The 23,526-nt window shown below is 43.4% G+C and overlaps 1 protein-coding gene and 1 long non-coding RNA gene across 2 annotated transcripts in view; one reads left to right on the forward strand and one right to left on the reverse strand.

Moving 5' to 3' along the window:
* CES5A (carboxylesterase 5A) overlaps window positions 1–23,526 on the reverse strand; it is a 264,129-nt gene that overhangs the window by 128,631 nt on the left and 111,972 nt on the right. The gene's annotated exons all lie outside the window — the stretch shown is intronic.
* LOC145513687 (uncharacterized) lies at window positions 231–19,516 on the forward strand. Its single transcript, XR_014059696.1, has 4 exons — window positions 231–354; window positions 2,574–2,745; window positions 17,140–17,226; window positions 19,157–19,516. It is a non-coding gene; the product is annotated as an uncharacterized LOC145513687 (long non-coding RNA).

The raw sequence follows: 23,526 nt of genomic DNA on the forward strand, positions 1-23,526 counted from the left end.
AGAAGCTCAGAGGATTATAAACCTCCTGCTTCTCAGAACCCAAACAAAGTAAAGCTAAAATAAACAGACATTTTTCTCAGCCTTCTACTTTCATGAAAGAGATAAATGTCAAAGAAATCAGGCTTACATCAGACAGATTATATATAAATTTTCCCTGGGAGTCCACGTGTCAGCAAAGGTTCAGTTCAGCCTCCTGTATTTGCCCAGCTGGAATCCTAAATAATGAGAATTACTCATAATAATGTAACAAGACCCTACCAGGCTATGATGGATCTTCCGAATCATGAGAAGCAGTCCTAGGATTTTTATACAGCAGATTTCACTGCAGTATAATTACCTGGATACTGGCAAAAGGTACTGTGTAGTACATATGACAGTCTTCTTTTAACAGAATAGTGTGTATATGCGTATTTGTGTGTGTGCTATTGGTGCTCAGTCATGTCTGACTCTTTGCGACCCCCTGGACTGTAGCCCTCCAGGCTCCTCTGTCCATGGGATTTCCCAGACAAGAATACTGGAGTGGATTGCCATTTCCTTCTCCAGAGGATCCTCCCCACCCAGGGATTGAACCCACACCTCCTGTGTCTCCTGCATTGCAGGCATATTTTTTACTACTCAGCCATTGGGGAAGTCCTTGACAGAATATTACATTTTTTCTTATCATTCTGGATGTTTGGGAGTGTTAATATATTATGGAAGAATTATTTGGATTTGTCTTTGAGCTTTTTGAAGTGGGGGAGTATAGTGGGGAGAAAAATTCAATTTTTCCCGAGTTTTAACTTTTGGTCTAGTTTTGCATTTCATATTACATAGGCTGCCATGGACAATGCTTTAACAAGATTGGGTGAGGCAAGTCTCACGTAAAGACAGGATTCTAGCGATAAAAGAGAAAAACAGACAAAAGGGAAAATAGTGTATGTTTGTGTATGTGTCAGAGAAGGCAATGGCACCCCACTCCAGTACTCTTGCCTAGCAAATCACATGGATGGAGGAGCCTGGTAGGCTGCAGTCCGTGGGGTCGCTAAGAGTCGGACACGACTGAGCGACTTCACTTTCACTTTTCCCTTTCATGCGCTGGAGAAGGAAATGGCAACCCACTCCAGTATTCTTGCCTGGAGAATCCCAGGGACGGCAGAGCCTTGTGGGCTGCCGTCTGTGAGGTCGCAGAGAGTCGGACACGACTGAAGCGACTTAGCAGCAGTAGCAGTGTATGTGTGTGTGAGAGAGAGAGACAAACAGACAGACACAGGGACAGAGAAGAGAAAGAAAGAGAGAAATTGAGCTAACAGTAATACCTCTTCCGGTAAGTCCTGGACCATCAAGATCCTCCTTGTGAGCAAAGGGATTTCTAAGCCTCCCAGAGAGTTTACAGGGCTCCATTCAATGCTCACAAAGCAGAAGTCTACATACAGCTAATAGCCTTTCCCAGTCACGCCAATTCCAATCTAAGAAAGAGTCTTCCTGAAGCAAAGGCAGGGCAAGTAGCTGACAAGACCAAACTTTATCGAGTGTCATGCTGTCTAATGCAATTCTCCAGGCAATATTTCTTGACTTTTCACATGGTTCTCATTTCAGCTCAGGCTTATTGATCTCCTGCCAGATGATCCAGGTAGCTATGTGTGCTGTTTACTGAGGTGTTTTGATCGGTGCCCTGTATTAACCACCCTTCAGCCAAATAGAGGTCCCATTCCTTCTTATCCTTCCTCTCTGGTTCCCCCTTATCTTGTCATTAGAATAGGATGTACCCCTGGAGGCTTGTATTACACTTTGAGGGAAGTGACTCTTGTCCTAAGTTATCTTACTACGGTCTGAATATTTGTGAACCCCCCAAACTGATATGTTGAAACCCAATTTCCAAGGTGATGGTATTATGAGATGGGGCCTTGGGGAGATGATTAGGTCATGAGGGTCGTCTATGAATGGGATTGGTGCCCTTATGAAAGCTGCCTGAGAAGGCTCCCATGTCCCCTCCACCATATGAGGCCACAGCCAGAAGTAGGAAATCTGCAACCCAGGAAAGGGCTATAACTACATTGGTACCTGTTCTTGGACATCCAGCCTCTAGCACCACTGTGAGAAATAATTTTCTGTTGTTTATAACCCTCCCAGTCTATGGTATCTTACAGCAACCTGAATGGACTAAGACATACCTCTTCTCCCCAAGTCAAAACCATCTCATTCACTCACTTAACAGAGGTTTTAGTGACCATTAAGTGTTCAAACCAAACCTGTTCCCTTAAACACAGCTAAATTATTAGAGTTCACCTAAATCCAATTTCGCATGTAAATGTCTGTATGTGTGTGTGTGTGTGTTTAGGAAAAGGGTTGATATGTTACTGTATGCAAATATAAGTTACACCCTGTAAACAAACAAGAGAAATGTCTTTGTGACTATCTAGACTTTTCTATATTCAAAATGTACACATTTCTAATCTCCCTGGACTCTAGAAAGGGTTCTCTACTGATCTCTTTCTAGGGGTTTTCTCTGGCCTTGACAAGAATGGAGCCCCAGAGAAACAAGGATTAGAAGGACTTGAGGCATTTGCCTCAAGTGGAAGCCTTGCCTTCTGCAGGGATCACAGGAGGAGGAATGGAGAAAATGAAGGATATAAATGCCACTGAAATGAACTGAGTCGACAACTGTGGAAACAATGTCTCATCGTGGACAGAATCAAGTCTGAGAGTCAAAATGGCTGGGCTCCAGTTCAGATCTGCCACCTACTTACTTACTGCTCTTCCCTGAAGGTACTTAACCTTTCTGAGCCTCAGACTTTTATATGGAAAATAAGGATGAAAAGTGCCTATGTCCTTCTGAAAAAGAATTGAAGCTACACTTGTGAAAGTACTTCATAAAGCATGGTTTCTGTCAGGCTTCACTAGGGTATGCTGTAGTGACAAGCAACCCCCCAAAATCTCAGTGTAACACCAAAAAAGTCTGTTTCATTCACAGTACATTCTCCATGGCAGTGGGGCTCCACTCCTCATAGTCTCAAAGACCCAGGGGATGGCAGGCTCTGTGCTGACAGCTGTTCCACAGCCCCTGGGCCAGTGGGAAGGGAATGTGCTGAAGTGTGCACAGGCTCTTAACTCTTCCACTGGAAGTAACACACTTCACTTCCGCTCACATTTCATTCACTGATCAAGTCATATGCCACACATACCTTCAAAAGAGAGAAGGGCAGTTCTTCCATTGTTGTTTTTTGGTCACTAAGTCATGTTTGACTCTTTTGCAACCCCATGGAGTGTAGCCCACCAGGGTCCTCTGTCCATGGGATTTCCTAGGTAAGAATACTGGAGAAGGTTGCCATTTCCTTCTCCAGGGGATCTTCCTGACTCAGGGATTGAACCTGTGTCTCCTGCATTGGCAGGTAGAGTCTTTATCACTGAGCCATCAGGGAAGCCCTGTGTATCCCACGTGGATCATTAAATAATTATTACTTAATTCTGGCCCCAGTATTAGTTGAAATGAAAAGTGCCACCATTGTCCCCTTTGAGATGCCATCACTTCTTGCTTGACTCTGCATCATCAAGAACTATCCCAAATGTATCCTTTCAGTGCTGATTTTTCAGCACCATTCTATACCTCGATGTCTAAACTAAAGACCAAGTCCTTATACACATACACAATATTCTTCAGTCCTCCTGCCCACACACTGTACACCTTCGTCCCCATCCACATACAACCCTATATCTTCCCTTCCACCTCCTCATAATCACATAGAGCTAAAAAACAGTTTAAGAATCATTTGCCTAATTTCCATATTTTACAAATGCGTGAATGAAGGTTCCGAGAAATTACGAAACCGCTCTACTGGGACCACATATGTCCAGGCAGAGCTCACGATCCTGCTTTTAGAGTAGTTCTACTTCTAGTCTTCCAAATTCTCCCCAAATATAGAGGAGAATCTTACCATTCTCCTTACAGATGACTATTGCTAAATGTTTAGAATTGATAAAGACAGTTATTAGTTATTGATTTATGGTCTGATTACTGTAAATTTGACAATGGAGTTCAGATGACTGAGATTTATGTTCAGAGTTCTTTTAATGAGGAAATTTTCTGCCCAAAAGTTGGCCAGTTTTTGTTTTAGTACCATATACTCTGGAGTTCCCTGGTGGTCCGGTGGTTAAGAATCCACTTGCCAATGCAGGAGATACAGGTTCAATCCCTGGTCTGGGAAGATTCCACATGCCACGGGACAACTAAGCCCGTGTGTCACAACTACTGAACCTGTGCTCTAGGGCCCACATGCCACAGCTACCAAAGCTCTCGCACCTAGAGCCCATGCTCCAAAAGAGAAGCTACCACAGTGAAAAGCCTGTGCACTGCAACTAGAGAGTAGCCCCTCCTCACTGCAACTAGAGAACAGTCCATGCAGCAAAGAAGACCCAGTACAGCCAAAAATAAATACATAAATACATAATTTTAAAATGACAAAAAAGAACATTATACGGTGACTCCTTGAAGTGTCTTCTCCAGAAGTTCTCAGCTTCTCAAAGGGAAAAGCATTAAACTTACTCTGCAGTTGGTGATAGCCTTGCTAAAAGTTCTAGCCTTTCCATTACAGTCACTGGGCACTGAACACTGATTTTGACAAGTATATCAGTCAGAGTACTGAAGGGAAATAGATGGCACACCCACACTTGTCACAGAAGCTGGAGATAGTTTCATAGAGGAACTAGTTACACAGTTGCAAACAAGATGGAGAGAAACCACAAGAAATAGTGCAGTACCTTAGAGGCAGTAGTAGCAGGGGAATTTCACCCCCAGGCCCTCAGGGGTGAGAAATGGGTCCAGTCATGGGTCCCAGAAGCAGAGAACAACTATGCAGAAAGGGCCACCTGATGGGAGCTGTGGTTTTCAGTTGAAGGCAGCAGCTGGTCTATGGTGAAACCAGAGGGAGAAATGCAGGAATTGATACCCTGACTTTGCTCTGCTTCCTCCTTCAACATTTCTCACCAAGGCTCCCCACAGGCCAGAGGACAAGGAAGCTCTTGGATTTAGTCCAAGCAGATCACTTTCCTGAGTCAGAGAATGATGGGTAAATGTACCAGGAGAGGTAAAGGGAAGATTACCAGTAAAACTTATCCCAACTCTATCTCTAAAAGCTGTCTTGCAAATATACCCAAAGTTAGACATTCTTCTAAAGACCAGCTCCTCTTCCTGCCTCCAAGTAAAATATTACATACAATCCTGAAAGGTCAGAACCCCAATCTTAAATATTTAGAGAATATTTGGCCAACCAGATTCATTCTTTCACAACTGTCATTTATAGGAAAAAATCTTCTCATCTGATTTAAGCCCATCTGGCTACATGTTAAACTTGTCCAAGGAGCTGAAACATGGTAACTCCACTGGTAAAGAAGAGCACAGTGGATTAAGAATGAGAAGATGGATTCTAGTCTTTACTCTGTTGCTGTCTGTGGTGCCTGAGGCAAATCATTTCATCAATCTGTGCTTCTCTTAGCCTTTGGGTATTTCACCAAAAGAAAATTATTGCTTTTTAAGTGGTCTAGAAAAAAATCACACTTACAACAGGGAAAATTTTTTCATGATTATACCATAAATCATAAAATATCTCAAGATATCCTTGAAGATGACCATTTAATACTTCCTCTCACCTAGTCATTTATTTAACATGGTCTGACCTTATTTTTTTACAGTTTTTTCTCATAAGCTGTGTTTTCAACTTTCTAGAATTTTCCTTGCTCCTCATCAAAATGAATTTATTTCTCATTAACTTCTTTTTTTAAGTATCATTTCTAAGGGGAAAGGTCTTGGTTGCTTACAGTATTCCTGGGTATTTTGGGGCTTCCCAGATGACTCAGTGGTAAAGAACCTGCCTGGAGATGCAGGAGGCACGGGTTTGACCCCTGGGTTGGGAAGATCCCCTGGAGGAGGAAATAGCAACCCACTCCAGCATTCTTGCCTGTGTAATCCCATGGGCAGAGGCTGAACATGCTGTCAGAGCGCTTACACCACCTGCAATTTTCTCCTCAATTCACTGGCAACAGATTCTTTTAAATGTCTTTCATTTGAGAATGTCTTGATTTTCCCCTTCAGTCTTGAAGGATATTTTCACTGGGTATACTATTTCTTTCTGTATTCGGGGAAAAAAGTACTGTGCCACTTTCTTCTGGCCTCCATGGTTTCAGCTGAGAAATCTGCTGTTATTTTACTTCTTCTCCCCTAGATGTAAGATATCATACTCTAGTTCCTTTCAAGATTTTCACTCAATTTACAATCTTCCTGGTTCTTGGTGTGACAAGCTATTTTTGTACTGAAACTTGGACATTTTTTATAGTAAGTTATGAGACTCTGGATCTTATTTAAACCTTTTGTTTTAACTAGCTTTCTCTGACATCACTCCACCGGAAAAAGGGATGGTGCCTGTTTGTTACTTTCAGACAGAGGTGAAAAACCAGGTTTCCCACTCAGACCTTGTTGACAGCCAAAGTGATGCTGGTGATGAGGGAGCTGTTATAACTGCTGAGCAATGGTAGGAGCTCTGGCTCCCCAGATGGTCTCCACTAACATCAAGGTGGCACGGCCTCATTCCTGCTGGGTGATGGTGAAAGACCTGAATCTCCACTAAAGCTCCTCTGGAGCTCCAATGGTAAGGGAAGAGAAGCCTCATTACTACCAGGTATAACTGGAAGTCCAATCTCCCACACTTCCCTAGTGGTCTCCACTGACACCATGGTTGCAGAAGGGAAGAGCTGGCCACCAGATCCAGTCCTCTACTCAGCCTTATCTGACACCAGCACAGCAGGGATGTTGGATGCCTCATGACCACCTCAGGAGGGTGATAGTCAAGACTCCTCATTTGACCTGTGTTGGGATTGGGCCATGGCCTTTTTTCCATGGTGTTTGACTAAAGTGTAGATTGATTATTGTCTAAAAATATTTCTTCTTGTTAGGCTATCTTTTTCCCAATATAATAGTCAGAGAAAGCAGGATTTTGTTGGGGTTTTGTTTGTGCTCATGGTGTTTCTGGGTTGCTGAATTCTTTAATTCCAAACTTGGGACATATGACATATAAAGAAAACCGGGAAACTCACCACTGTGTCTCTCCTCTTGAGTCCCAAGTTCTCTAGCCAATCTGTCTTCTTCTACTTTTTAGAACCTTTTCATGCTTGTGTCATATAAAGTGCCCAGGATTTTAGTTGTACTTTGCAGGAGTAATAGAGAAAAGTGCATGTATTCCATCTTCCCGGAGGTGGGAGCTACCTACTGTGTATCTTTCAACTCTGAATTTACTGCCAACATTTAAAACACCAGGAGATTTCAAATAACAATCCAGAGATCTGGCTTCTCTTAAAAAATTAGAATAATTTGGCAATATTGGGCCCTCTCTCCAAAGTGGCTAGAGCTGCACTGTCCAATTAGATAGCCCACTAGCCACATGTGGCTATTATTTAAGTTTAAATTTAAATTAACTAAAATTTCATAAATTAAAAGTTCAATTCCTTAGTGACATTTGTCACATATGACTAGTGGCTGCCATATTGGACAGTGCAGGTATAGGACATGTCTATCAATGTAAATAGTTCTATTGCATAGCACTGGGCTAACACATGACAGGGGCATGCCTGCTCCAGTTTGCCAAGTCCCCACCACTTAATAATATATAAGACCATTAGACCTCATCTGCTGACAAATTTGTGTTTATAATCCTTGGCTTAAAAGATCAGTAGAGTTTTTGACTTGTGAAGATACAGGTACAGGCAAACCAGATGGCAAGCACAGCAGGAGCAATGACACAGAGGAGGAAGAGCTGTGGTCCTGGAAAGTCAAGGCAATTAGGTTTGGATAGACAGTGGGAGAAGAATTGGGGAAGAAAAGCAAGGTAGAGAAGGACGCCTTGGCAGAAAGGAGACATGGTTACAGTCCCCACTTTACCTCTAAACAGCTGTGGGACCGGGCTCAGAGATTAACCTCTGCTCTACAGGCCTCATCAAACCTCACCTTGCACCATTCTACCCTTTGCTCTCTGTGATCTAGCTAGGTTAGCTTTCTCTCAGGTCCATGGATGCCCCAAGCAACTTGCTTCTTTGGGGCCTTCACACTGCCTGGACCAAACTACACCCCAAGTTTCACCCCTACATGCTGGGCCAACTCCACTTCACCAGTCGACCTCAGAGAAGCTTCCCCTAAACCTCAACTAGGTGAGGTTCCCAAACATTTGCACTCAAAGTGCTGGGTTCAACTTCATAGTACTCGTCATACGTACATCATCATCTACTAGAGAAGGTATTTATCTGTTTATCTCCCCCTCAACCTGGTTCTGAGTTCTGTGAGACCTGGGACCATAGCCATCATGTTTATTGCAGTCTCTGAACTGGCAGAGCAACTGACGCAGAGTGATGGGCACAGAGTAAACACCTGAACAAACACGAATTGCATAAAGGGAATGAAAGTTATTCATACCTTACTTTCTGTCTCAGCAAAATGGAAGCAATAGCAATGACTGTCCCTGCATTACAAACATGTTTGGAGGAAAAAGCAAGGTAGAGAGGTCATTTTTAAATTTAAGACCAAAAAGCTACAAACAACTTAATTATTGAAAGGAAAACTGTTAGTTGCCAACCATGAAACTCTGGTGACCCGGTTAAAAATGGATATGCTCCAGAACTCAGGGGCTAAACTGAGGCTCCAGAGTTGATAGAAAGTGACTAGAGAGCACTGCTATGAATTTTCCCTTTGTAATAGCTGATTAATTACTGCATGTTTTGCTTGGTTTTAACTATCTTGTGGGCTTCCCTGGTGGCTCAACAGTAAAGAATCTCTCTGCCAGTGCAGGAGACCAGGGTTCAATCCCTGTGTTGGAAAGATCCCCTGGAGAAGGAAATGGCAACCCACTCCAGTATTCTTGCCTGGAGAATTCCATGGACAGAGGAGCCTGGTGGTCTATAGTCCATGGCGTTGCAAAAGAGTCGGACACAACTTAATGACTAAACAACAACAATAACAATCTTGTAGCTTAATTTGTTTTAATCTAAAACTTGATAGATTTCATTCATCTGGAGATGCATTTTATGTCTTAGCTAATTACCTCCAAGTCAATCAAAGAGTAACAAATCTTCTGGACCTCAGTTTCCCCATCTGTTATATAAGAATAATAATCGCTGCTCTATTAAACTCACAGGTCTGTGGAGATCAACTGAGACAACTCATAGGAACACAGCTGACTATGTTCAAACTATAATATGCTGTGAAACAGTTTAGTTCAGTCGCTCAGTTGTGTCCGACTCTTTGCGACCCCATGGATTGCAGTATGCCAGGCTTCCCTGTCCATCACCAACTCCCAGAGCTGGCTCAAACTCATATCCATCGACTTGGTGATGCCATCCAACCATCTCATCCTCTGTCATCCCATTCTCTTCCTGCCTTCAATCTTTCCCAGCATCACGGTCTTTTCCAATGAGTCAGTTCTTTGCATCAACTGGCCAAAGTATTGGAGCTTCAGCTTCAGCATCAGTCCTTCCAATGAATATTCAGGACTGATTTCCTTTAGGATTGACTGGTTTGATCTCCTTGCTGTCCAAGGGGATACAGTGGGGTGTTCTTATCTGGAAGCAGTACTTGAGCTTCTTCCCCAGGACACTGTGTTTGTCCTGTGAAAGGATCGACCCAAAAGTATCCAATCTGAGTAGCACTGGAAGAATTCTGACCTCCAACAGTGCCAGGAAGATAACAAATGCATAGCAAGCTTTGCTAGGACTATATTTGTGTCCGGAGACCCTGCCTGGGGAAGGCTTGGGACAATGACTACTTCTGACACACAATCAGACACCAACAACCAAACACTGGGTGCTTTTGCCTCACCTCCTGTGGAGGAGAACTGCAAAGGCAGAGTGGAACAACACCAAGAGGGATAGATCAGCTGAGTCTTTTTATTTTATTTTCATGTCCCTATCCCCCTCTGGGACAAGGTGAGGCGGGGATGTTGGCAACATTCACCTCTCAGTACAGCAGAGGGCAGTGGTGCTCTCATTGCAGTCCACACCCAAGCCAGTCTGGAAGGCGGGGCAGGTCTTCCAGGGTGTGTGCACAGGGCAACTGCTCAGGAGGACGGGTCTGGCTCTCTGATACTCGGAATTAGCCCTGCTGATCCTCCTTCCTCCCCAACCCCAGTGACCCCCCAACCCTGGCCAAAATACACACAAGCATATATACATACACACATGCAGGCACAGAGACACACACACACACACACACACACAGAAGGGCTTTTCCAAATTAATCCCTACAAACTACTGTAACTTAAACCATTTAACATCTTTATAGGACCAAAACAAAAAAAACCTGGATTATACCTTAAGGTTCAGAAGCCTGGAGTTGTCCTTTAGCCAAGCAAAGAGATGAGTTTGTTCTACTTGACAGCCAGGAGTTGATGTGACTGGTGTCCTGTGGTCCATGCTTAGTTGCTCAGTCCTGTCTGACTCTTTGCAACCTTATGGACTGTAGCCCACCAGGCTCCTCTGTCCATGGGATTTCCTAGGCAAGAATACTGGAGTTGGTTTTCATTTCCTCCTCCAGTGGCTCTTGCTGATCCAGGGATCAAACCCGCATCTCCTGTGTCTCCTGCATTGCGGGTGGATTCTTTACCCATCGAGCCACTGGGGATTCCCCCAGAGGTCAACAAACCCTATTCTAGCCCCAACACTGCCACTGTGTGTCCGACATGACCTAAGGCCCCTCTCTCCCTGTGCTCCAAGTGCCTCTACCCGAAATGAGGCTGTCAGTGGAACCTTCTTGGCTTTGCGTTCTCCCTGCTTCCTTCATCTTCCTAACAGCAAACAGGGGAGGTGTTCCCTCTCTAGTCCCCAAGAAGCCAAGGTGCTTGGGGGCAGAAAGACAGCAGGGCTGGGGAGAGCTCCTTTCCTTCTTTCTAAAGGTACTTAAAAAGAGTTTGGGCACCTGTGGAGTGCAGGGCATGGTTTTAAGGTATGTGGATTTATTCGACTAAATTAGAAATCAGGAAAGAGGTCAAAAGGAAGTCAGGTGATGATTTTAAAGAAAACTGAATTCGTCCTGTCATTTACCTCTGATAGGTGGGATCCCAGAGGAGCCTGGGTTAATGGAGGGATTTGGAGTTGGGGTATTAAACCTGCAGTTTTTGCTCTAGGAAATAGGCTTTAGAAGGATGGGCTGAGGGAAGCAGGGCCAGATTTCAACAAAATTATGAGGTCGGTGACTTCTGTTCCGTGTTTCTCCCTCCCATTGAGGGCACCTTTATGACCCATTTTCGGGGAAGCCATCCAATGGCTTCGTGACAGACACAACTCCCTCCTGACTACTCCCAGGCACTGCTTCCCATCCCCGCAAAACTGCCCTGGTTAAGTCTAGTTCTCTAGATGTCACCTGATTTCAATGTAGGGAAATGCCTTTGGGTCCCTAAAAGCCACTTCATTTCAACAAATAGGTGTTCCTATCTATGAGGGGCCAGACCTGTGTTAGAGACAAAAATAGGACATGGTCCTTTCCACAAAGGGCAGCTCCGAGGGTAACACTTGAGAATGTCCCTTTCTACCTCTGTTCCCTGACAATCGTAAGCAGTGAACTTGCCCACTTCAGGTGGACTTGAGATCCAAGTTGGCTTTGAGCCCGCCCTTGCACAGTCCTACAGTCATACAGCGGGAGCAAGCGTTCTGCCAGGGCCCGTTCATCATCTCCTCCGCATATTGAATTGAACATCTGAACCCAAGAGCTCACCGTGTCTTCTCCATTTCCGATCACAGGGTTCAAATGCCCTGCTTATTGATAATGCATTTGGAAATCTGTTTTCTTCCTTCTCCGAGGGAATTGTATAAAATGCCCATTGCCTCAAACCAAAGCGTTTCCAAGAGAATTAGCCAATTTGCTGATGTATTAAAAATAACAGCATAACAAAGAGAATGGCTTGGACTCTGCAGGAGACCATCAGAAAATTAATTCACAGATTTTTAACTTTCAAAGCAGAGTATCCTAGTGTAACGGAGCAACAATATGTGTCCCTATTTTTGCAACTGAGGCAACTGAAGTTGCCCTTCTGTCAGTCAGATGACCTGGATTATCATTTCTGGAGGTTTGAGGATGGAGCCCTCCTAACAGAGCTCACGTCTTTGACCATTAGCATGGTACTGCTCTTAGTATGCTGGGTGTGGCTGGGACGACTGGGCAGTCATGCCTGGTGGCTCGGCTCTTAACCCCTGTATGGCAAGCGGGAGGTGCTTAGAACACCAGGCTTTTCATCAGAACCCCATAGAGGGAATACGAAAAGGAATGGGGAGAGCAGCTCTGCTCCCAGTCCCAATTCTACCTTGGCCAGGATCTGAGCCAGGTACCTTCCCTTCTCCAGGTCTCAATTTCCTCACCTGTAAAATTATGGCTTTGGCTCTTGAACCAGGCCTAGTCCGTAACAAAGTTTTTGTTGAAGTGGGGAAAGATGAGGACTGTGCAGTGAGTTCCTCTTAAAGCCAAATGTATTCTATTTAATAGACTGTTCTCAACCTTGACCCTAGGTTTTTCTTATGGACTTCCCAGGTGGTTCAGTGGTAAAGAATTCACCTGCCAATGCAGGAGATGTGGGTTCAATCCCTGGGTTGGGAAGATCCCCTGGAATAGGAAATGGCATCTGACTCTAGTATTCTTCCCTGGGAAATCCCATGGGCAGAGGATCCTGGTGGGGTACAGTCCATGGGGTCACAATAGAGTCGGACACGACTTAGCAACTAAACAACAACAAATGTTAAAACTTCATTTAAAAAAATTAGATTATGGTACAAATGAGTGACAGTTAAGTTTTATTTGCTTTGTTTTGTTTTTACCGTCTTAAGTCAGGAAAATGAAAAAAAAAATACTGCAATTCTTTTTCATTCCTCAAAATATCTTATCAATTGTACTGGCCCACCAAATTGAGAGGACAGAAACCTATAGATTGCATAGTCTCTAAGCCCACTTATGGTTGATTTCCACCCCTGGTGGTGGTAAGCTCAGCACTGCCCTTACTAAGAAAAGGAGTAGTTGTTTGTCTATTTTTTTATGGTCCTCAACTGTACCTAGATTCACAAGGCAGCCTTTAAAAAATGTTTGATCCCCAGGGCTCTCTCTCCCCTTGTTGTTCAGTCTCTCAGTTGTGTCTGACTCTTTGCGACCCCATGGACTGCAGCACATCAGGTTTCCCTGTCCTTCACCATCTTCCAGAGTTTACTCAAACTCATATCCATTGAGTCAGTGATGCCATCCAACCATCACATCTTCTGTCATCCCCTTCTCCTCCTGCCTTCAATCTTTCCCCGAATCAGGGTCTTTTCCAATGAGTTGGCTCTTCCCATCAGGTGGCCAAAGTATTGGAGCTTCAGCTTCAGCATCAGTCCTTCTAATGACTATTCGGGGTTGATTTTCTTTAGGATTGACTTGTTTGATCTCCTTGTTGTCCAAGGGACTCTCAAGAGTCTTCTCCAGAACCACAGTTCGAGTGAGGCCCAGGCAAGGGGAGTGAGGCCCAGACAAGGGGACTTTGTTAAAAGGCAGTACCACTGATGTGAAGCTGGGAATGAGAGCCACAGACAGGCATTTGCAGGCCTGACTGTATAAAAGTATTACTTGGGGAGATGTTCATAAACATTCAGATTCCTAGTCTTTACTCTGGATTTACGAAATCAGAAGAAACTCTAGAGCTCAAGAAATCTTTGTTTCAAAAGCTTACAAAGTAAGACCATTGCAGCCAGGCTCCAGACTGATCTTAAGTACAGGTAACTGTTACATATTAAATACTGAGGAACCTCAGAAAGGCTCACTGCTCCTCTAGGCATCTTTCTGATATAAAGGTAACATTTGAAATGTCAGCACTTAGGATCCATTCATTGTCCCATAGCATCTGCCTTAAGAATGTCTCTGTCCAGAAGGTCAAGGACTTCATCCAGTACCTTTCATTCCAGACAGATCTCTGAATTTGTGGAACTGGAGGAGGGATGGGCAGGTAATGCAGAAAAAGATGAGAAAGTGCCAGAAGCATAGATTTCTCTGCTTACTCCCTTGCCCTGCCTGGCCCTGGGTGTGTTCTATGTTTGAACATCTTTTCAGGAGTTGTGGCTATGACACAGACTGTCTACACACTCTATGAAACAGACCCCATAACCCTACGTATGATGCAGCCAGTCCACTGGCCACAGTGGGCCAAGGCAACTTCCCAGTGACAGCAAACCTGGTAGTGAGAGGTTCAGCAAAGCCCTGGTTGTCTTCAATTAATATTTTTATCAGCTTAAGCCTCCCTCTGAGATGCTGAGATCTTTGTTTGCTATGTTCCTAAGCAAAGCCCAAAGGAGTTGGAAACCTTCACAAAATTATATTAAGAGTCCAAAGGCTTTTGCATGAATGAAGTGGTTGAGATAAGATCTACTATAAAACAGACTAGTGATCAATGAAAGCAAGGAATTGTATCCAGAGCACTGTGCCGCTACCTCCAAATCCTCATGAAATTCCCATGAGAGCACACAAGGTTGAACTAATGTCCAAGAGAGTTGCTACCCTCAAAACATCTCCCATCAAAAACAGCAGCCCCCACAGATCTGTCCTTCTTAGCCCAGACTTCCAGCCCAGTGTTAGGACATGGTTGTTTAGAAAAGGCAATGACATACTGCAGGATACTGAACTGGTCCCTGAGGAGATGAGCATAGAATCATTCATTCATTCAACAATTTACTCAGCCCCAGCTCTGTAAAAGGCACTGTTCTAATCACTTTAAATATATTAATTTAGCTTAAAGTATCCTTTAAGATAGGTATCATCATTAGCTACATATCATAGAGAAAGAAACTGAAACATGGAAGGCTAAATCAGTTCTACAAGAACACACAGGTAGCGTATGTTGGAGCCAGGAGTCAAATCCAGATTCTGAAACATGTGCCAGACCCTGAGCTAGATAGTTTTGAGTATAATGATGGATCACACCACAGAGTCCCAGGATGGTGAAGGGTAAAGGTTGAGACCAGAGAGCAGTGGGAAGGGTTATGGGAAGTAGATTCCTCCTTGATACACTTTGGCTTTGAGAAAGTCTCTTCCCCTCTCCAACCTCAGCTTATCTACCTATAAAATGTAAGGATAGTATAAATATTCTCTAAGATCTTCTTAGCTCAAAAAAAAGATAAAAACATAAAGTAGTGGGCTAGACAGTGGAACACAGTGGGTAGGACATTTTATAGGTATGAGGCAGAAGTGGTATAAACAGGGGATGCAGAGCTTCCCTGGTGGCCCAGTGGTTAAGAATCTGCCTTGCAATGCAAGGGACATCAGTTCAATACCTGGTCTGGGAAGATCCCATATGCCACGAGGCGGCTGATCTCATATGTCACAACTAATGAGCCCCACTCTGGAGCCCCCAAGCCACAACTATTGAGCCCACGTGCAGCAACTACTGAAGCCCACGTACCCTAGAATCTGTGCTCTGCAACAAGAGAAGCCACCACAGTGAGAAGCCCCCACACTGCAACTAGGGAATACTCCCTGCTGACTGCAAATAGAGAAAGCTAGAACATAGCAACGAAGACCCAGCACAGTCAAAAATAAACAAATATTTAAAAAGAGGGGATGCAACCCCTCAAAGATAGAAAGAGCCACTCTGTCCTTCTCTATAACCTGAGGGAACCCATATCCAGTACCCTTCTTTAAAATCTGGGAGGTTCATGCAGTACCCATGAGAGGGCAAAGGGAACAAAACAGGAGCAGCGTTCCCTCCACTCCCCAGTGAGTTTCCTTTAAACGATGTATCAACTGTCACTAAAAAAGGAATTAGACACGCGGGGAGTTTAAGACAAGGACTTTGCTGATCATTTCAGTGTACATGTTCCCAACACCCAACAGTATCAAATATTCATCCCCATCTGAAAGTAACCCTGCCAGGGCATCTGAAAAGTGCATTTGCTAAATACCTAAACATCTGGACAGCAGCCTTTCCAGAGGACTCAGAGCCAGAGAAAGCAGAGCCAGAGCTCAAAGTGACAGAGCAACTAGCTTAAGCAGATGAAAGGACAGAGGTGGCCAGAAAATACCACCCCAGCTAGGCTGCCATTGAGGGGGGTGGGCCGGTGTGAGAAGAGCATTGGCAACAAGCCTCTTGTTTACAGCAGTCTCCTCGGCTAACAAACAAAATATGTTGGTCTTTCTATCGCTCCAAGGTCAAAAATGAACCTTCTGTCCCATCCTTATTCCAATCAGAAGATCTAATTCTAGGCCACAATTTTGGCTTGGCAAAGCACAGCCAACACCCTTCAAGATGTGCTGCACTTCTGTAGATTAACTTGGGTCAGTTCCCATGACAGCAATCAGCCTGGGACCTGATTCTCTTGGCTGAGCATGATCTTCAGCCACGAATATCCAATATCCCCCCTTCCTCTCCTCCTTGCCTCTCTTTTCCTCTTCTCCATCTCCCTGTCTGTCTCTCTTAAAGCTATCATGAACTTATTCAAAACGAATAGAGTGAAAATGGTTCAGAAGCTCCTCAGAAAGGTAAATATAGTGTTATCCTATGACCCAGCAGCAATTCTTCTCCTAGGTATCTACCCAAGAGAATTTAAAACACGTGGCCATGCAAAAATCTGTATGTGAATGTCCACAGCAGTACTACTCACAATAGCCAAAAAGGAAACAATGCACATGTTCATCACCGGGTGAATGAATAAACAAAATGTGGTAAATCAATATAATGGAGTATTAGTTGGCCATAAAAAGGAATGAAATACTTATATGGTACAACATGGATAAGCCTCAAAAACATTATGCTAAATGAAAGAAGCCAGTTACAAAAGACCATACATTGTACAATTCCATTTATATGAAATGTCCAGAGGAGGAAATCTGTAGAGGCAGAAGTAGATTGGTAGTTGCTTAGGGATAGAGTGGGCTTCCCAGGTGGCTCAGTGTAAAGAATCTGCCTGCCAAGCAGGAGATGTGGGTTCGATCCCTGGGTTGGAAAGATCTTCTGGAGGAAAAAATGGCAACTTACTTCAGTATTCTTGCTTTAGAAATCCCACAGACAGAGGGCTACAACCATGGGGTTGTAGAGTCCACAGGGTCTCAGAGTCAGACACAACTTACAGACTAAACAACAACAAGGGCTGGAGTGACTGCTTATGAGTATGGGGTTTCTTTTAAAGGAGACAACACTGTGCTGAAGTTTGATTGTGGTAGTTCTTGCACAACCCTGTGAAATACTGAAAAAAGGAGCCATACACTTCAAGCAGGTGAATTACATGACATATGAATCATAGCTCAATAAATGTGTTTTAAAAATGAATATACTACTTATATATACCTTGTAATGCAATATAATAAAGCTTACAGGATATTTAAGTGGATTACATTTTTACACAATTTTAGAGAAAATGGATGTGAAATTTTCTATTACCTCTCTTCCTTTTCTCACTGTGGGAAGATGTTCTCACAAAAGTGGGAAGTTTCAATTTCAAACAGAAGTAAATCAGATATTTTTATGATAGACACCACAAGAAAAGACTATTGCTTCAGCCAAAACCAAGAATGATGGAATCTGAATATATTGAACGATTTTGTTATTTTTAATACAATTTGATAAAACAGAAATTTAAGTCAGCTATAGAAGTTTCCATACAGCCAAACCTATGGTTTTTCCAGTAGTCATGTATGGATGTGAGGGTTGGACCATAAAGAAGGCTGAGCGCTGAAGAACTGATGCTTTCAAACTGTGGTGCTGGAGAAGACTCTTGAGAGTCCCTTGAACAGCAAGGAGATCAAACAAGCCAATCCTAAAGGAAATCAACCCTGAATATTCATGGGAAAGACTGCTGCTGAAGCTGAAGCTCCAAAACTTTGGCCACTTGATGATAAGAGCCAACTCACCAGAGAAGAGTGGACTCATTGGAAAAGACCTTGATGCTGGGAAAGATTGAGGGCAGAAGGGAAAGGGGGCAACAAAGGATGAGATGAGCATCACTGACTCAATGGATATGAATTTGCGTAAATTCCAGGAGATAGTGAAGGACAGGGAAACCTGGCATGCTGCAGTCCATAGGGATGCAAAGAGTCAGACACGACTTAGTGACTGAACAACAAGTTAAAATGAGGATATTCAAGTGGACCCTAATCCGTTATGACTGATGTCCTCATCAGGAAACAGGGACACACAGAGGGAAGACCATGTGAGGACACCAGGAGAAGACAGACATCTAAAAGCCCATCAGAGAGGTCACAGGAAAAACCAGCTCTGCTAGTATCTTGATCTCAGACTTCCAGCCTACAGAACCATGAGAAAAGTCCCTGTTGTTTAAGTCATCCCCCTTGTTGTGACAGCCCTAACAAACAAATATAGTAAGAGTAAGATAATCAAGTAGTCTTGTATTAACCATCACTTATGAGCTCATACTTACGTTAGGTTCTTCCATCTATAGGGAAACCCAAACACTTGGTCTCTATCTCAAGAATCTTATGATGAATTAGAAGAAACATAAGTTCATAAGATGGTGACTATACTACTCAACACTTTCCACAGGGAAAGGAGAGCTCAACAAGCTATGGTCAAGTCAGTCTTGTACTAGAAGAGGTGGGCTGTAAGTGGGTCATCTCCCACTATTTCAAACAGTAATAACCAGTATTACTGAGTATAAACAGTAAGAAAGGGCCAGCAGTCTTGGTAAGATGGAGCTCACTGGAAACCTTACCCAGAGGAGTTACAACAGATCAATGGGACAGAAGTCAGGTTTCAGCAAGTTGAGAAGGCAATGGATGGGTAAGAATTGGAGGCATAGAAACAGAGAAGAGAAGGAAAATAAAAAGGATCACCATTAGGAAGAGTGACAGGACAGAAAAAGAAGAAGGGGGTTGTTTTACTTTTTAATTTTTATTGGGGTATAGTTGCTTTACAATCTTGTTAGTTTCTGCTGTACAGTGAAGTGAATCAGCCATATGTATACATATTTCCCCTCTTCTTCGGATCTCCTTCCTATTTAGGTCCCCACAGGGCACTGAGCAAAGTTCCCTGTGCTATACAGTAGGTTCTTACCAGTTATCTATTTTATACATAGTAGTGTATATATATCAATCCCAATTTCCCAATTCATTCCACCACCCTCCTTTCCTCCTTTGGTATCCATACATTTGTTCTCTACATCTGTGTCTCTATTTCTGTTTTGCAAATAGGTTCATCTATACCATCTTCAGTGCTCATCCTGGTTCCAAACTCCTGGATTTGTGGGAGAAACTAACTACATAGTCTGAGGTAAAAAGGAGAGTGAGAAGTTGAGGAAATGGATGCAATCTTCCACACTATGTGTCTTTAAAAGACAACTCTGTCAACGATGTAAAGAGTGGATAGAAGGAAGAAAGAGAAGGCAGAGAAACTAGTTTGGATTATGGTTATAATTCATTCACGAAATGATAAGAGCATGAACTAAAGCAGCAGCAGTTGCACTGGAGGAGAGAACAGACTGAGGATGTCTTAACCCCTTCTCCACTGGGAGATCTTTGACTCTGAGAAATAAGGAGATGAAAATCTGTCAACGGACATTGCTTGGTGGTATTGATTGAGCCATGTTAGGCTATCAATTCCTAACATTTCTTCCTTATGTTATAAGACATAGCTATTTATCTTCAGTCTTCGATCCTGGATAAGATGATTCTTTGCTAGAAAAGAAAATCTAAGAGATAAATGAGGGCCAAGCAAGAACCATTGTAGTGTTACTATTGAGGTCAGTTCCACACAGGTATCACAGTCCCTGTAGCAACTACAGCCTCAGCCACAATTTATGACACTGCTTATATTCTGCTATATTGCTTTTTTTTTTTAACCATTTACTGTGAGTGAACCTGAGTCTCTATGTTGAATATATAGTATAAGTACAATGAAGATAGTTGGCCTTGACTGTCTTTTGCTTCGGTTACCTTGCCTCTATCAGGAGGTCAAATGTTATTTACTAATTTCTCCTACCGAGGGGGCACCTGTTGGGAATTAGATTCAGTAGCCAGAGTGTAGCATCTTGGGGAGACAACAATAGGATGATGTCATTCTCTTGGGAACACCATGTCAGGCTGCCTTGGTGCTGCAGAGCCCAGGTGTTTAATTCATTAACTACTCTTCAAATGGGTGACTGGGGAGAAACCTGAAATTAATAGATCCACTACCTGTAACCACTGAGGGCAGAGACTGACAAACTGAGGAAAGCAGGTCATTAACAAAAGTGAGTTCTGTGACCCCTCCATTCCTCGTGACATCTCACAAAGGCTATGAAATTATCTTCCGCAGAGTCTTTATGAATGCTCTTTAGTGATGGGAAGATGGGCTCGGTGACCACCAGAGACCCTGATGTTCATCCATCAGACATTGACCATGAGTCTCTGTCCCCCTTTTGGGTGAATCCAACTGGGACAAGTTGGTTACCTTATGAGATTCTGCCTTCTAGACCTTGTCATTTGCTCATTTGGGGTGATTTTAAGCAAATCCTAATTTCTTCATGTACCAGATTTGCATCCTGTTGAAGCCAGCCAGCTTGACATGCTATTGGGCCCATTGCTTTATACTTTGGAGTCCAAACTTGCTTTATAGTCTGGAGTCCAAATATTTATAAGAAACAAAGTTGATTATATCATTGCTTTGATACATGCCATCATTATCACCTCTTGTATTTCTCTACTGCATTTCCTTCCAAAGGATATTCACAGCTACAGTCTCCTTTTATCTTAACAATACTGTGAAAGAGAAAAGGTAGGTCGAATGTGTTAGTCGCTCAGTCGTGTCTGACTCTTTGCGACCCTATGGATTGTAGCTCTCCAGGCTCCTCTGTCTATGGAATTTTCCAGGCAAGAATACTGGAGTGGATTGCCATTTCCTTCAAAGAGACATGGGAATTATCCTGATCCCCATTCAACACATACACAAACAGAATCCCAGAAAGAAGTGACTTTCCTGAGGTCCCCCCTTGAGTGAGCAGGTGATCCTGGCCTCTGAGTTACTGCCCAGCAACTTAGAGTCCTCACATTGGGGTAACACTAAATGCTGATGATATGCAGCCCCATGGTGTCTTTGGTACCCTACTCTGGCTCTGGTCTCTCTTCGGGAGCAGATTCAGTGTTTCACAATCACAAAATAGGGTCTTTCTTTAAGAGAACACTGATGAGACTTTAAAGGTGGAGTAATTGGGCTGATAAGATAATGAGCCCTAAAGTGGATAATAATATTGAGCTTTAGAAGGGATAATAGTATTGATCTGCCTATCAGGTCTGTTGGGAGGATTAGCTCACTGGCAATTGGGAAGAACTTTGCAATGAAGGAACATAAATGATAGCACATTTGGGAGTCCCCTTGTTCCCTTTGGAATAACTCTCCCTGGAGTGATTTAAGCAGTCATAGGATCCTATGGCAACCTAGGCCTGCCTAATGGAAACGGTCATTTCTATATTCCTCCTTCCATTCCATATTCCTGACCTCAACCATCAGGAGAGGACTTGTCTTCTTTAAAAATGAAGTACAGTGAGAAAGTATTGACTTAGACTTCTGGTGAGAAGCACAGTCATGGGGGAAATGCTGGGTGCTTTTAAGAACCCTATCTAGAGACTCGCTTGTCCATGGTCTTCAAAGTCATGGGTGGAAGAATGACCCTTAGAAGGGCAACCAGAGATGGCTATGAAGGGCTCTGCCAACTGGGGGCTTAAGAGAGGCTGACACGAGGCTTTGGGTTTGTGATTCTTTACTGTCATCAGGGAAACATCACCTCTCTCTCACACACTTCCATAGTCAGTTCATGTGGAAAAGCTTCTCTGTTATTTTCACGATGTCATTATTATAGTACTACTGGTTTCAGAGTAGGTGTTCAATAAATGCTGATTGGTGGATGTTCTGGTGTTTGTACATGTATCATTGCTTCCCCACAAGCAAGTTTTTCCTATTTTGGCAAATGCTTTGCACTGAGCCATATTCCCTCTGTCCTAAACCCTTTGTGAAAAATACACGAATGAATGCAGTAATTAGCTCAGGGTCAAAGCTTGAAAATGGCTGAACCAAGATGGCCCCAGAGCTTCCAACACCAATCCTAGATAGAGGTCCTTTCATTCTGCAGCCTGGCCACCCATAGCCAGGTTGCAATCCAATCACATGCCTTCTGGAGGACTGTAATGGAAAAGCCACTCCTGGGCTGCTTCTCCTTCACTCTCGTGCTACTACCACGGTCACAACACTCCTGATACCAGCTGTTGGGGGCTGGGTTCCTCACACAAAGCAACGCTCTGTGACACTAACTGGAGTATCCTACAATTCAATTCAATTCTAATACTGACTGGAGTTAGTGTAGATCCACAAGACTGCCCCTACTTCAGACACCAAGTACAGTTATAAGAGGTAGGTCCCCAGGTTACCCACAACTTCTATCTGACTTGGCTACAAATCAGAAGTTCCCATGACCCACCCCCACCCAGGATTCGATTATTTGCTAGAATAGCTCACAGAATTCAGGGAAATAGTTACTTATTGTACTGCTTTATTATATAATACAGGGTATGATACAGTATACAGGCAAATAGCCAGATGAAGAGATAGATAGGGCAAGGTTGGGGGTGGGGTGGTCCTGAGTGCATGAGCTTCTGTCCATCTGGGTTGGGATGCATTACCCTCCCAGACGTGGATGTGAACCATTCTGGAAGTTCTCTGAAGCCCATACTGTTGGAATTTTTATGCAAGCTTCACATAAGCACAATAAATTATTAACTTGATTTCTAGCCCCTTTCCTTGTCCCCTCTCAAGAGGGTGGGGAGGTGGGAGGAGGTGCACTGAAAGTCCCAAGCTTTGAATCATAGTTCAGTCTTTCTGGTGACCAGCCCCACATAGGAGCCCACCAGGAGTCACCTCATTAAAACTAAAGACAGTCTTATCACCCTGTAAATTCCAAGGGATTTAGAAGCTCAGTTTCAGACACTCCTATCACTCAGGATATGACAAGGGTTTTAGAAGCTCTACATCAGGAACTAGGGTCAGAGACTAAATGTCAGAACAAAAGATTCCCCTAGCACCTCTATTTAGAAGGGTTTTAGGTGCTCTGTGTCAGGAACTGGGGACAGAGACCCATATACATATTTATTATTATTTCCCTGTGCTTGTTTTTATTTTCTCTGTGTTCTAACCAGCTGAGCTAAGTATGCCCTTAACAATGGTGAACCACTCCAGGGAGGCCAGCATGCCAGGAGCCCACCCTCCCCAGTAGCCCCAAAGGGTCCTCTGGTGGACAACTGCATGTCTCCTTTTACACAGAGAAGTGAAGTTCACTTTTGTATTCCAGTTTCTTGCATCCCCCTCCCAGCTTTTCAATTTCTACCTTCTCAAAGGCATTTTTTATTTTATTTTTTTTTAAGATTTTGTTCTAATTTTCTTTTTTTTTAAATTAGTTTATTTTATATTTTTTAACTTTACAATATTGTATTTGTTTTGCCATACACTGACATGAATCCACCATGGATGTACATGTTTTCCCCCTGCAGAAGATTTAAAATTGCTTAGAAATTGAAGCAAGATTGCCTAGTTATTG

Source organism: Giraffa tippelskirchi, chromosome 7 (genome assembly GCF_054371585.1).
Source record: "Giraffa tippelskirchi isolate mGirTip1 chromosome 7, T2T-mGirTip1v1.2.pri, whole genome shotgun sequence".
Classification (NCBI taxonomy): Eukaryota; Metazoa; Chordata; class Mammalia; order Artiodactyla; family Giraffidae; genus Giraffa; species Giraffa tippelskirchi.